This window comes from Paroedura picta, chromosome 4 (assembly GCF_049243985.1).
Source record: "Paroedura picta isolate Pp20150507F chromosome 4, Ppicta_v3.0, whole genome shotgun sequence".
Lineage (NCBI taxonomy): Eukaryota > Metazoa > Chordata > Lepidosauria > Squamata > Gekkonidae > Paroedura > Paroedura picta.
The window spans coordinates 32822263-32835787 of NC_135372.1; the positions used below are offsets into that span (position 1 = coordinate 32822263).

The window sequence follows — 13525 nt, forward strand, 5'->3', positions numbered from 1 at the left end:
CCACTTGGAGACACATGAGGTCTGCAGGGTGACTTTGGGCCTATCACAGTGAGAGCTCTCAGCCTCACCTACCTCACAGGCTGTCTGTTGTGGTGAGGGGGAGGGTGACTGCAAAACATTCTGAGTCTTCTTAAGGTAGTGAAACATGGAGTATAAAAACCAACTCTTCTTCCTAGGAGGACCAGGTTCTGCCATGGAAGCTTGTTGAGTGACCTCAGACCAACCACAAACTTCTTGCCTAACATACCTCACAGGGTTGTTGTGAAGATAAAAATGCAGGAACAGAGAATGCCATAAACCTCTTTCTTTCTTTCTTTCTTTCTTTCTTTCTTTCTTTCTTTCTTTCTTTCTTTCTTTCTTTCTTTCTTTCTTTCTTTCTTTCTTTCTTTCTTTCTTTCTTTCTTTCTTTCTTTCTTTCTTTCTTTGTTGTAATACCAGGACTGAAGACATTACAACATTACAACATATATTTCTATACTGCCCTCCCCTGAGCCTCAGGGCACTTTACATAAAACGTAGAGGCTCAGGGCACTTTACATAAAACGTAGAGATATTGCAGTGTACATTCATAGTATAACATCGGAACAATGATAACAATGGATACCAGGACTGAAGATATTACAACATTTCATAATAACAGCATTAACCCTGACCCCATAGGTGGTCGATTTGAATACAGATCATGGGGAGGGGGTTTCTGGGGGGCCCAGCAGATCCTGTTGGATCAGTCAGCCTCAATCAAACGCCTGGCGGAAGAGCTCCGTTTTGCAGCCCCTGCGGAATTGTGGGAGTTTGGTCAGGGCCCTGATCTCTTCAGGAAGCTCATTCCACCAGGTGGGGGCCAGGACAGATAAAGCTCTGACCCTAGTTGAGGTCCAACATGCTTCTTTGGGGCCAGGGACCACCAGCCAGTTGTTTGTGGCAGAGCGTAGGGCTCTTTGGGGAGTATAGGCAGAGAGGCAGTCTCGCAGGTACACTGTAAGGTGACCAGATTATCCCACTTTTGGACGGACATCTGGGGGCACTTGGCAAATTGTACTTATGTTGAAAGTAAAAGATATATATTACAATACTATTTTTGCATTCTATGTGTTCTATGAAAATTTTTGTTGCTCCATATAGACCAAATTGTTAATCAAGAACCCTCCCCCCCCCCCGATCAATGGTGTCCCGATTTACCAATGTTTAAATCTGGTCACCTTAGTACACTGAGCCCAGACCATGTGTGGCCTTGTAGGTGATTACCAAGACCTTAAGCCTGATCTGGAATTCAATTGGGAGCCAGTGCAGCAGTTGGACCTCCACGGAGTACTTGTGAGGATCCATTGATTCTGGTCACCTTATACTACTACTACTACTACTACTACTACTACTACTACTACTACTACTACTACTACTACACTGCCCTTTCTCATAAGTCTCAGGGTTGCTTACAATAGAGTAGAACATATAAAATTCATATCCAAATGTAAATCTAAATACATATATGACATCATAGCATTAAAAACAGTATAATTACCCGCTGTCCTATTAATGGGGGGATGGTGGCTTACAAAGATGTTCTACTCAGCCAGAGGGCTCCGACAGGGAGCCAATAGATTCAGATGGTTGGCGGAATAGCTCTGTCTTGCAAGCCCTGTGGAACTGTCTGAGATCCTGCAGGGTCTGATCTCAGTTGGCAGCGCATTCCACCAGAGCCAAGGCCAAAAAGGCTGTGGTTGAGGCCAATTTGATTTCTTTGGGGCTGGGGATCATCAGCAGATTCTGCTGGCTGGAGTTTCAGATCGTAAGTGGGTGGGCAGAAGAGATTGTATTGGTGCTTGGCTCTTTTGGCCCTTTCTTGCATGCCTAGGGAAATGCCAATTGCCACTTTGGGGTAAGGAGGTGAATTCTGGTTAGGGATTCTGGGGTTTTTTTTTAGGTGGGGTAAAATCTGAGCATGCAATTGGGGTCACTGTGGAGGGAGGCAGGTAGTTGTGAATTTCCTGCATTCCGCAGGGGGTTGGACTAGATGACCCTGGATGTTTCTTTCCACTCTATGATTCTATGATTTCAATGCTCTCTGGGGGTCATACTGTTCAGTCTGTGTGTGTGAAGTGTGATCAGGTTGCAGTCAACTGAAACTCTAACTCTCTCAACATCCCCCATCTGCCAGTGTGGTGAAGTCATTAGGAGTGGTGGACTCTAACTTGGAGAACCTCTCCTCCACATGAAGCCAGCTGGATGGCCTTGGGCTGGTCACAGTTCTCTCAGAGCTCTCTCAGCCCACCTGCCTCCCAGGGTGTCTGCTGCGGGGAGAGGAAGGAAAGGCGATTATAAGCCACTTTGAAACTCCTTACGCTAATGAAAAATGGGATATAAAAATCAACTCTTCTTGTTGTCAAGGGAAGAGACAAACAGAGGTATTTTGCCATTGCCTCCCTCTGTGTAGCAAACCTGGACTTTCTTAGTAGTCTCCCATCCAAATAGTAACCAGAGCTGACCCTGCTTAGCTTTTAATATCTTATGAGATGAGGCTAAATTGAGCCATCCAGGTTAAGTTAAAATATCTGATAGCATAGAACTTACACTAGAGAGAAAAGAAGTGCTATTGTCTGGGTATTTCCATACAACAGCAAAAATTGTGTTACGTCAGCTGAATAGCGTAGCGCTAAATATTATTACACCTCTCAGCCCCTCCTCATCTTTTTGCTGCCTCATACTTGTCTGCCAACTTTTCATGCTTCTCACCCTCCACCACTGCTGCTGGAAATGGCCGAAGAGAGCAACATGGTTTATACACGACTCACTTCTGCCTGTCAATCAAGACAGGCAACCAGTCCCCTTTCTCCATGTTTTAAAGGTCCTGCGATGCCCGCTAATGTTTTTAATTCATAATTCTCTGTGTAGATGCCTATAGAAGCATAGTGCTTTTTGAATGCCACCTCTTATGAAATCACAACTCTTGATACTTTAAAAAATTAACCTCATTTCTGATTTTTTTGGGGGGGGCGGGGACTTTAGAAAGCCATGCTTTGTGTTACAACAGTGGGAAAAAATATTTCTGGCATCGCCTGCATGCTTGTCCACCTATTTGTGGCCCCAGGATGTTAGCCATTTTTAAAAAGACATTCCCGCCCCCAGGAACAAGGGAGAGGGAGGTGGGGTGAGAGCAGGACGAGGCAGTTGCCTTTAGCACATTTGAGCCTCCATACCTTCCCTCCGCTGGTTGCCTGCCAGCTGCTCTCCGTTAGCTAGCACTAAATAGGTTGGGGAATCCACTTTATGTGATTCCCCAACTAGTGCTTTAAAATGGAGGATGTAGCAAGCGATTTACTGCCCAGATGCTGCATGTTGGCAACATCATATGGAGGGGCCAGAATATAACAACTACGTAAGGTAAGCATTTCACTACATTTAAAGGGTGCGGAAACCCCCTCAGTGTATTGAAATGATTTTGTCTCTAGCCAAGAATAATTTTTAAGGATTTAAAATTAGAAGAAGGCATCCCTATCTGGACTGGATACCCACTGTTCTTCTGTAAATGAAGTTGTGCCAGTTTATGAAGCATACAAAGTCCAATGAAGAATAATGCTAGTATGGTGAACACCCACACCACACTTTTACCCTTATTCTGAACCAACTATTGCTTGTCTCCCAACCCTAGATTAAACAGGCACCGCAGCAGCTGCGTTAAGGACACTGGCCAAGAAATCACCTCTTGACCTCTTCGACAGTGAGAGAGGTCATTTGGTGAGCAAACACCCACAATCCCTCACTTTGGAAGTCTGGGGAAAAGGCAGGCAATGGAATGTACTTCCCTTGTGACCTGCGGTTTTCAGAACACGGCTGGGGGCCCGCAGAGTTTACAAGGCAATAACTTCAAATCTCTTCATTATACTGGATCTGAGGAGAGCGGAAGATCCCTCACGCTCAGGGCTGTGAGGAAGGATTAAACCGCCCCCTTTATCCAAGCCTTAAACAAAAGCAATTACACCGGCTACAAACTTTGAGACAGAGAAAAAGAAATGCATTGAACTGCTCTTTGCCATTGAGCTTAAATAGCATTTAAGAAATCTACAGCCAAGCTAATTAATTTAAACCAACATTACTTTCTGTGAAATATTTCTCTCGCTCTCTCTCGCTCTCTCTCTCACCCACTCACTAACACGCACGCACCCACGCACACACGCACACTTTCTCTCTCCCTCCTATTTTCCCAGCTGCATGAACTCCCAAAATGGTGCCAGGATCACATATCCAGTCCCTGCAAGAGACAGGCTGCTGATATGTTCTGTGTGCTTTTGTGATCTTCTTGTCCTGCAGATGTACTCTCCAGATGTGGTGAACTTCAAAACTGGGCAAGTGGTTTTGGATGCTGGATTTCAGGATTTCTTTCCTAACCCCCATCCCGGGACGGTCTGATCAGAAATGTGAGCTATTTCTGAGAACCACTGCCTGAACAAGGACTGGCTTATATGAAGGGCAACTAAAACATCTTGAGATGCAGTCTTCTTGACAGCTTTGCTCTAGTTAGGTAAGAACTCCCCAGGGGTTATATGGCTTTTCCTGGAAGTTTGGATGGCTGCCAACATCACTAGACCTCACCAGAGCCCCCTGTTGTTCTACAGGCCTAGTCTCTTTCTCCACAATGGAAACGGTAAATCATCAATTGATCGATTGGCTGGCTCTTGCATCTTACTTCGGCACCCGCTTCTCTGATGGAAGAAGAAGAAGAAGAGCTGGTTCTTATATGCCGCTTTTCTCTAACCGAAGGAGTGTCAGAACGGCTTACAGTGGCCTTTCCTCTCCCCACAACAGACACCCTGTGAGGGAGGTGAGGCTGAGAGAGCCCTGATATTACTGAAGAAGAAGAAGAGTTGGTTTTTATATGCTGCTTTTCTCTACCCAAAGGAGTCTCATAGCGGCTTACAGTTGCCTTCCCTTTCCTCTCCCCACGACAGACACCCTGTGAGGGAAGTGAGGCTGAGAGAGCCCTGATATCACTGCTCGGTCAGAACAGTTTTATCAGTGCCGTGGCGAGCCCAAGGTCACCCAGCTGGCTGCATGTGGGGGAGTGCAGAATCGAACCCGGCATGCCAGATTAGAAGTCTACACTCCTAAACATTTCATCAAACTGGCTCTCAAACTGGGGCACGTCACCACTTCTGGGGTTCCATCAAGCCTCAAACACAAGGTCAGGGGTTCCTCCAAATGTTGAAAAAGGCTGTTCTCTAGAACAAACAGGCACCTATTAGTAAACTAAGGTCATGTGATGCAAGGGCAGCTCCAGAAATTACCGGTTCCTTAATACTGCAAAATATAAGGAGGTTTCTTTAAATGATAAACCCCATCACTACAAACATGGGAATGGGTTGGGCTTTGTTGTGTGGCATTCCCACAGAAGTTGGACCATCCTTGGCTCTCCCTTCCACTATGCAACTTACAAGGGACAATGACCATCTAAAGATTGAGCAGAATAGTCCATTGCGAACCCCTGGAATAGAAAATTCATCACATTCGTTCTAATTAACAGGATCTTCTGAAAATTTCAGCCACATTTGGAATAAGTAAAGCATACAATTGATATCTACAACCCAGATCAAGTCATGTTTGAGAGTACACTGGTTTGGTTCACATCCTGCTTACCAGTTGCAAACACGAAACTGTTGGGATGTGCCTTAGTGCAGGGGTTGTCAATCTGTGGTCCTCCAGATGTTCATGGACTACAACGCTGGCAGGGGCTCATGGGGATTGTAGTCCATTGACATCTGGAGGACCACAGGTGGACTACCCCTGCCTTAGTGAACTTACGCGTGTCTGTTTGCATGTGTTATGTATGCAATCCTAGTTGTTCTAATGCGGGCCACAATGTAAATGAAGGATTATAAAGCAACCAATCAGAGACTCTCGTTGTGTGAACTTATGGACCAATGAACTGTGCCCGTTAAGGACCAATCAGGTTCTTTGGTGGACTAGCCAAACTGTATATAAGTTCCCGGTTTTCCCTTGTTCCTTGTTCGGTGTTCAGTTCGTATTGGACTATAAAGATCTGCTGTTTTCAAAGAACTTCTAGTCTGTGTCTACTGAACCTGCAGACATATTAGCATGATTATGCTGTTGTCTGGCTAAATTATGGTCCTTTTTCACAATGCCCATCATCACCATTCGTCTGCCATTGCTTCCAATTGTAAGAGGTATATAATTAAAAGACACAAAAATTAAGGTTTTTTTTTAGTTGAGACTTACTACTGGGGGTTGACTGTGTGCCTTCTTTGCCTGCTCACAAATGTAGCCAGTCTTACAATCACTTCTGAAACCCAAACCTCTGAGTGCTCAGGTGCAAAAAGCAGGCAATGCAATCTAGATCAGGGGTAGTCAACCTGTGGTCCTCTAGATGTTCATGGACTACAATTCCCAGGAGCCCCTGCCAGCAAATGTAGTCCATGAACATCCGGAGGACCACAGGTTAACTACCCCTGACCTAGATGATACAAATCAGGAAGTGATGCATCTGACTAGCGTGGCACAAAGAGAGGGTGAATGTGGGTGATTCCCTGCTTAACAAAGCAAGTAAGTCACTTTAACGACGGGACCATGACTCAGAGGTTGTGTGCCTCCGTTGTCATTTGAGGGAATTTATGGGTTGCACAGAGCAAAAGCAGCTGTGAGCTACAAGAACCTAGCCCTGTAGAACAAGCAACTACTGCGCAAATACAGCACATCTACTTGCCCGAAACTCAAAGCTAGATTTATTCACCACCACTGGACTGTAACTCCTGCACATGGAGGTTACATTATCATCTTGCATAGAAATAGAATGTTAAATCAGATAATCTCAAGTATTTAGGAAGGAAAACGGAATGCTGGGACAGAGGGAAGAAGATAAATGAGAAGCATGCACCCTGGATGAGAGAGACACTTCTGGGTAGCAGTGTGTGTGAACAAGATCTTGGGGTACTTGTGGAGTGTAAGTTAAATATGAGCAGATAGTGTGATGTGATGGTAAAGAAATGCAGTCTTGGGCTGCATCAACAGAGGCATCACATCAAAATCACAAGATAGCATAGCCCACTGTATACTGCATTGCTCAGATTGCACCTGGAGTCCTGTGTGCAGTTCTGGAGGCCTCATTTCAAAAATGGACAAGACTGAAAAGGTTCAGAGGAGAGTAACGAGGATGATCTGGTGCCTGGAGACCAAGCCCTAGGAGGAAAGGCTGAGGGACTTGGGAATGTTCAGCCTAGAGAAAAATAAGTTTAGAAGAGACAGGATTTCTCTCTTTAAGTACTTGAAAGGCTGTCACTTAGTGCAGCTGTCCACAACCCCTGGTCCAGGGACTGATACCGGTCCGTGGATCAGTCGGTACCGGGCCGCGGCTCCTCCTCGTCCTCCTCCCCAGCTGCTGCCTCGGGCTGCCCTGCCACTCTGTCACCAGCCCACTTTTAGTGCTCTCCGGCAGCTGCCATGGCTGGGGCTCCCTCTCAGCGTGGCACTGCGCAGCTGCTGCTAGCAGCACCCCCCAGTGGGCGGCGGGAAGTCAGGGGCACCGGCGGGAAAGCAAGTGGAGCAGGGGCTCAGGCGGTGGCGGCGACGTCCCTCGGCAAAAGACTACCCCCCCCAGGCCTCAGTAAAATTGTCAAGCGTTGACCGGTCCCAGGTGATAAAAAGGTTGGGGACCACTGACTTAGAGGAAGTCAGGGAGAGGATCTTGTTGGCAGCAGAGGATAGAACCCACAGTAATGGGTTTAAACCCTATGATTCTAAGAGACTTCATATCATGTCAGTTGGCCCAATGTTTTTTATCAACCGAGTCTTTTGTCTTGGAAACAGGCAAGGATTCTGGAACGGCTGCCCTCTCTTTGAGTCCTACCAAACAGCCACACTCTTAGGGTGTGGAAATTCCTGTTTTCCTTGTCTCATTTCTCCAACAGCCGGCAGAAGACATGACTCACGCGCCAGATTTGATCTGCCCGTTTGAACGATGCGTTCCTTCGCAGAAGAATCTGTACACTATCATCGATCCGAAAAGCCCCTTGGGTTGGCTTTGGCACTCAGGAAGCCCTCTCAGAGGAAAGAGGCAGTTGGCAGCCAGACCGGACAGAGCTCCCCAATTGCGATGATTCATCAAGCCCACTTAGAAAATGAAAACAGTTTGACTTGTAAAGGTCAAAGCTGTTAAGAAGATTGAGGTTTCTTTAAAAAAAAGAAATAAATTAAAATGCTAGCCTCATCATCCAAGAGTTCTGTGTTTGCTGCTGACTTTGGCCTTTGGAAATAATATTGTGCTGTTTCTTCTTCCTATTTTCTTAGGGCTTAATTATAGACGTATAACTTGATCTGTCCATATGGGACTCAACCAGACAAACAAGGCTGTTGATTTGGGACCATGTTTGAAGAGGAGGTTTTTATACCCTACTTTTCTGTACCATAAGAAGTCTCAAAGTGGCTTACAATTACATTCCTCGCCCCACAACAGGCACCTTGTGAGGTAGGTGTGGCTTGAAAGAGAGTTCTGAGAGAACTGTGACTGGCCCAAGGCCGCCTAGCTGGCTCCCTGTAGAGGAGGAGTGGGGAATCAAACCCTGTTCTCCAGATTAAAGTTTGCCGCTGTTAACCACTACACCATGCTGGCCATGTTTGCGCCTTTCCCCACATAACAGACAATAACACTAGGGGATCTTTTTACAGTGGTTACAAATTTAGATGTGGCTCATGAGGCCCCGCAAGATTGGATAAACACTTAATCATCTGCTAGGATGGGAGCAGGGATGCCAACGCTCAGTGATCAGTTCAGCCAGAGAGAACGGCCGCTTTGGAAGGTGGCCTCTATGCCATTATACCCCACTGAAGTCCCTTCTCTTCCCCACCCTCCCTTCTTCAGGATCCACCCTCCAAATCTCCAGGCATTCCCCGATCCAGAGTTGGCACCCTAGACGGACGCGCTCCCTGCCATGCAGTAGAATGGAGTTCCCCTTCTGCAGTTTTAAAAACTTGGCAAAGAAGAGCTGCAAGGCTTCCTTTCGCCTTCTGGGAACAGTTTCCCTCTTTCCAGCTTGCTTGTTTGTTCTTTCCTTTTTTTAATTAAAAAATGGAGGACACAATCCAGCCATGGCGAAATGCTTTCAAAAATCCTATTGATTTTGGTCACTTCTGGGTGCTATAGCAACATCACATATACTTCCCACTTCTTCCCTTCCCCGCTCTTCCCAGCCCCCTTACAACTGATTTCCAGATGACAAAGATCAATTTCTTTGGAGAAAATGGCTGCTTTGGAAGGTGGGATCTATGGCGTTATAGCTCACTGAGCTCACTCCCCTTCTGAAGCCCAGCCCTCCCTAGGCTCCGCCCCTAAATTTCCAGGAATGTCCCGACCTAGTTTAAAGAGAAGCTCCAGTGGGTGGAGCTGTAATGAAGGTGCTCATGAGCCCTAGGAAAGGAGCAGGCAAGTGAGGCAGAAAGGAGTTGTTAGAGGCTGTCTTAGTAATGTAACTGGGAATCCACTGAAATCACATGGAAGAAAAAAAAGGCAGGCATTAAAGGGTGATGTCATCGGCGGATTCTCTTTTGCTAGAAAAACCGTGACAAGACAATAGGCTACTGTGCTGAACAGCGCCTTGATTGAGCCACTTGTTTAATTAAAACAATAGCTTAAAAGCCGTCAGTGGTTTTTTTATTGTTTGTTTTTGCCATCAAGTCACAGCTGACTTATGGTGTCCCCACAGGGTTTTCAAGCCAAGAGACATTCAGAGATTTGCCACTGGCTACATCTGGGTCACAACCCTAGAATTTCTTGGTGACCAAGAAATACTAAGTAAAACCAACCTTGCTTAGCTTCCGAGATCTGACTTGATGAGGATCTTATCTGCACTGGGATTTTGAAGCTTATTCGGCTTGGTTTAAAAATAAAAAGCAATCTGCGCCTGTCTTTGATCTCCACTCTGATGCTGCTTCCCCCCCCCCCGCCCCCAAAATCTTCACTGTTCAGGATTGACTCTGGAGTCACACTACTTATTCCACAGCATATCCGAGAGAGGGTTTTCTCGACTTCATTAGAGAAATGTGGGCCCTTTGCATTCTCTTTCAGGTTGAGATATCCTACCTGTGTGGAGGTTTCTGCTGATTGGTTGGTTTCTGGCAGGAGTAGCCCCTTTCACTTCTGATGGTTCCATTTTAGTCCTGCCTTCATTTTGTTTGAGGTTGTTGTTGTTAGGTGCGAAGTTGTGTCCGACCCATTGCGACCCCATGGACAATGATCCTCCAGGCCTTCCTGTCCTCTACCATTCCCCAGAGTCCATTTAAGTTTGCACCGACTGCTTCAGTGACTCCATCCAGCCACCTCATTCTCTGTCGTCCCCTTCTTCTTTTGCCCTCAATTGCTCCCAGCATTGTTTGAGGTTAGCCTGGGCTATTTTAACACAGGATGGGGGGCACAACCACAAAATGACTGCTGCAGGAAGCAGAGCCAAATGTGAAGATAGTGGTGCGTAAAGCCCCTTGGTTCTCATATGCCACTTTTCTGTACCTGAAGGAGTCTCAAAGCGGCTTCCAATCACCTTCCCTTTCCTCTCCCCACAACAGACACCCTGTGAGGTGGGTGGGGCTGAGAGAGGCCTGGTATAACTGAAGAAGAAGAAGAGTTGGTTCCTACATGCCACTTTTCTCTATCCAAAGGAGTCTCAAAGCGGCTTACATTTGCCTTCCCTTTCCTCTCCCCACAACAGACACCCTGTGAAGTGGATGAGGCTGAGAGAGCCCTGATATTCCTGCTCGGTCAGAACAGCTTTATCAGGGCTGTTGCGAGCCCAAGGTCACCCAGCTGGCTGCATGTGGGGAAGCGCAGAATCAAACCCGGCTTGCCAGATTAGAAGTCCGCACTCCTAACCACTACCCCAAACTGGCTCTTAAATCAGCAGCCAAGGGTTTCTTTTTTCTCTAGAAGACAAGATGGCCCTCTTAATTTGTTTATTTTACTCCTTTTAGTTCAGGTGGGCCTTAGTAAGCAACAGGTACCAGTTTGTGCGGGTGGTACAAGAGGCTGTTCAGATGGAGAACAGCAGCATAGAAGAACCAACTCTTCTTCTTCTTTCCATGGAGGAGGACCATCGGCTGCTCCACCGCCTGCTTCACATCTCACGCGCATCGATTCATTTATTTATGCTCATGCAAATTTACATTTATCTGCTCGCCCGTAAAATACAGCCGGGCCGGTTGGCAGCTTTGCTGATGAAAATCTTATGTCTCTTCTCTCTGCCATTCCTTCCCCTTCTCTGCCTCCCTTGGGACTTCTGCTGCACCTTCATTGGGATTTGGCTCGCAGGAAAGGCAAGAGAAAGGGCAGCTGGTGCTGCAACAGCACGCCGCGTTTCTGCAGTTTGTGGATGTGCTCGAGAGTCAAGCAGAAGAATGTTCTCATTAACTTGGGTGGGCTCCTGAGTCAATCCTTCAAACCCCGTATACATTCTTCTGTGCTCCCCATTTCCCCAAGCAGTGGGACACTCCAGGGGCAACACCACCAGAATTCTATTTCTTTTGGCCGGAAGAATTCTGGATACGTACCATGTCCTTGTCATTGCTGGGTTATTTCCATGATGCGAGCAGAACGCAGCAGAGTTCAACGCAATCCTATGGTGGGCAGCAAATCCACATCAAGATCTCTGAAACAGAGACGAAATAGGCAGCTATGTATAGGCTTCTTGTAGTTTATATATATTTAAGGATTTTGAGGCTTTCAACAATGTATTCACGATGTTGTATTTCAGTGGTAGTCAACCTGTGGTCCTCCAGATGTTAGTGGACTACAATTTCCATGAGCTACATGGCTCATGGGAAGTGTAGTCCATGACATCTTGAGAGCCACAGTTTGGCCACCCCGATTTATGATATTATAACCCCACTAAGTCCCTCCCTCCCTCTTGCCCAGGCTACCTTTCCAGAAATGACCATAGCTAACTTTACCAGCTGTGGGTTGGGAAATACCTGGAGATTTTGGGGATGGAGACTGAGGAGGGCAGAATTTGGGGGGAAGGGGGTTCACAGGGGGTATAATGCCAAAGAGTTCACCTTCCAAAACACCCATTTTATGTAAATGAACTGATGTCCGCCGCCTGTAGATTAGTTGCAAACCCAGGAGATCTCCAGCCAGCACCTGGAGGTTGGCAACCCTCATAGTTTTGCTAGTACATTCTACCAATTTATCCTGTCTTTTTCTCAGGTGTTTTGGTCAGACTGCCTTGCTGGGAAAGGTTCTATAAAGAGCCAGCGTGGTCTAGTGGTTAAAGAGCAGGGGCCCTCTTAGCCAGTGGTCCGCAAGCTTTCAGCCGCTGCAGACCGCTGTGGCGGAGTGGGGGGAGAGGGCGGCCCGGGGGCCCGCGCACGCGTGGCAGCCCCAGCGCAAACGCGCATGCGCAGCAGTCCGCACAAGCGCGTTTGCGCCGCCGCCATGCCGGTGGCCACGGCTTCTCCTCCCGGCCCCTCCGGGCCACCAGCAAATTGGCTGCTAAAGTGGCCGATTAGCTTGCTGCTCGGCAAGCTTCTCTTCCCTCCCCTCCCGAAACAAGAAGCTCGCCGGGCCGTGAGCTAATCGGCCGCTTTGGCGGCCGATTTGCTCGCGGCCCGGCAAGCTTCTCGCTTCCGGGGGGGGAGGGAAGAAGGAGCCGCGGCCCGGCACCACGGCCTTCACGGCCCGTCACCGGGCCGCGGGCCGCGGCCTGCGGGTTGGGGACCACTGATCTAAGCTATCGAACTGTGTTTGATTCCCCACTCCTCCACAGGCAGCCAGCTTGGGTGACCTTGGACTAGTCACAGTTCCCACAGAGCGGTTCTCTCAGCTCCACTTGTCTGTTGTGGGAAGAGAGAGGGAAAGGTATTTGTCAACTGTTTTGAGACTCTTTCAGGGAGTGAAAAGCAGGGTGTATAAACTGGTCCCCCTTCCCCTCTTCCTCCTCCACTGTCAGGTCTTGACCAAGGGAAATGCCTTTGTGTGCACAGCCCAGGAGCCTCCCTTGTACAGCAAATATCCCGAAATACTCCTGCATGGCAGGAAGCCATGTGCCTGCCATAGAACACCCCAGGAGGATCTCCCTCTGCCAGTTTTCAATTATGGCTGATTATGGCTGGTCCATCAAGAACTTTGATTGTCCTGTATGTTCTGTTTGGGGCACACACATGAAAATTTCAGAGAATTGAAGGAAAGCGAAAAGCAGAAAAGTAGGGGAAACGCATGAGAAGAAAGAAGCTCTGCCACATTTTTACTCAGGAAAATATTCAGGGCAAAGGAGAATTTAGATGGGTGGAAAGTATCATGGAAACTTCCTCCCCCCTCCCCCATCATATGTTGCTCTTCACCTGTGGTTTGGCCCTTTCCCCCCCTGTACTGCAACTTCAGCCATTTTTTAAAATATACCAGTGCTTAGCCCAGAGCCAGATCCGAAAGATTTGGCTTATTATTTTTAAAGCACAAAATTCAAATATAGGACTCTTTGTTCAAATTTGTATGTATTCCTAGCCAAGGGACGTTAACAGTGAACATGAGAGCTTTAGTAAA

The 13525-nt window shown here is 47.3% G+C and overlaps 1 long non-coding RNA gene across 1 annotated transcript; it reads left to right on the forward strand.

Annotated features, from left to right (window-relative positions):
- The first annotated feature begins 3707 nt into the window (after nucleotides 1-3707).
- Nucleotides 3708-8215, forward strand: LOC143835099 (uncharacterized). The gene is made up of 2 exons (XR_013229991.1): nucleotides 3708-4516; nucleotides 7914-8215. It is a non-coding gene; the product is annotated as an uncharacterized LOC143835099 (long non-coding RNA).
- The last annotated feature ends 5310 nt before the right edge of the window (nucleotides 8216-13525 follow it).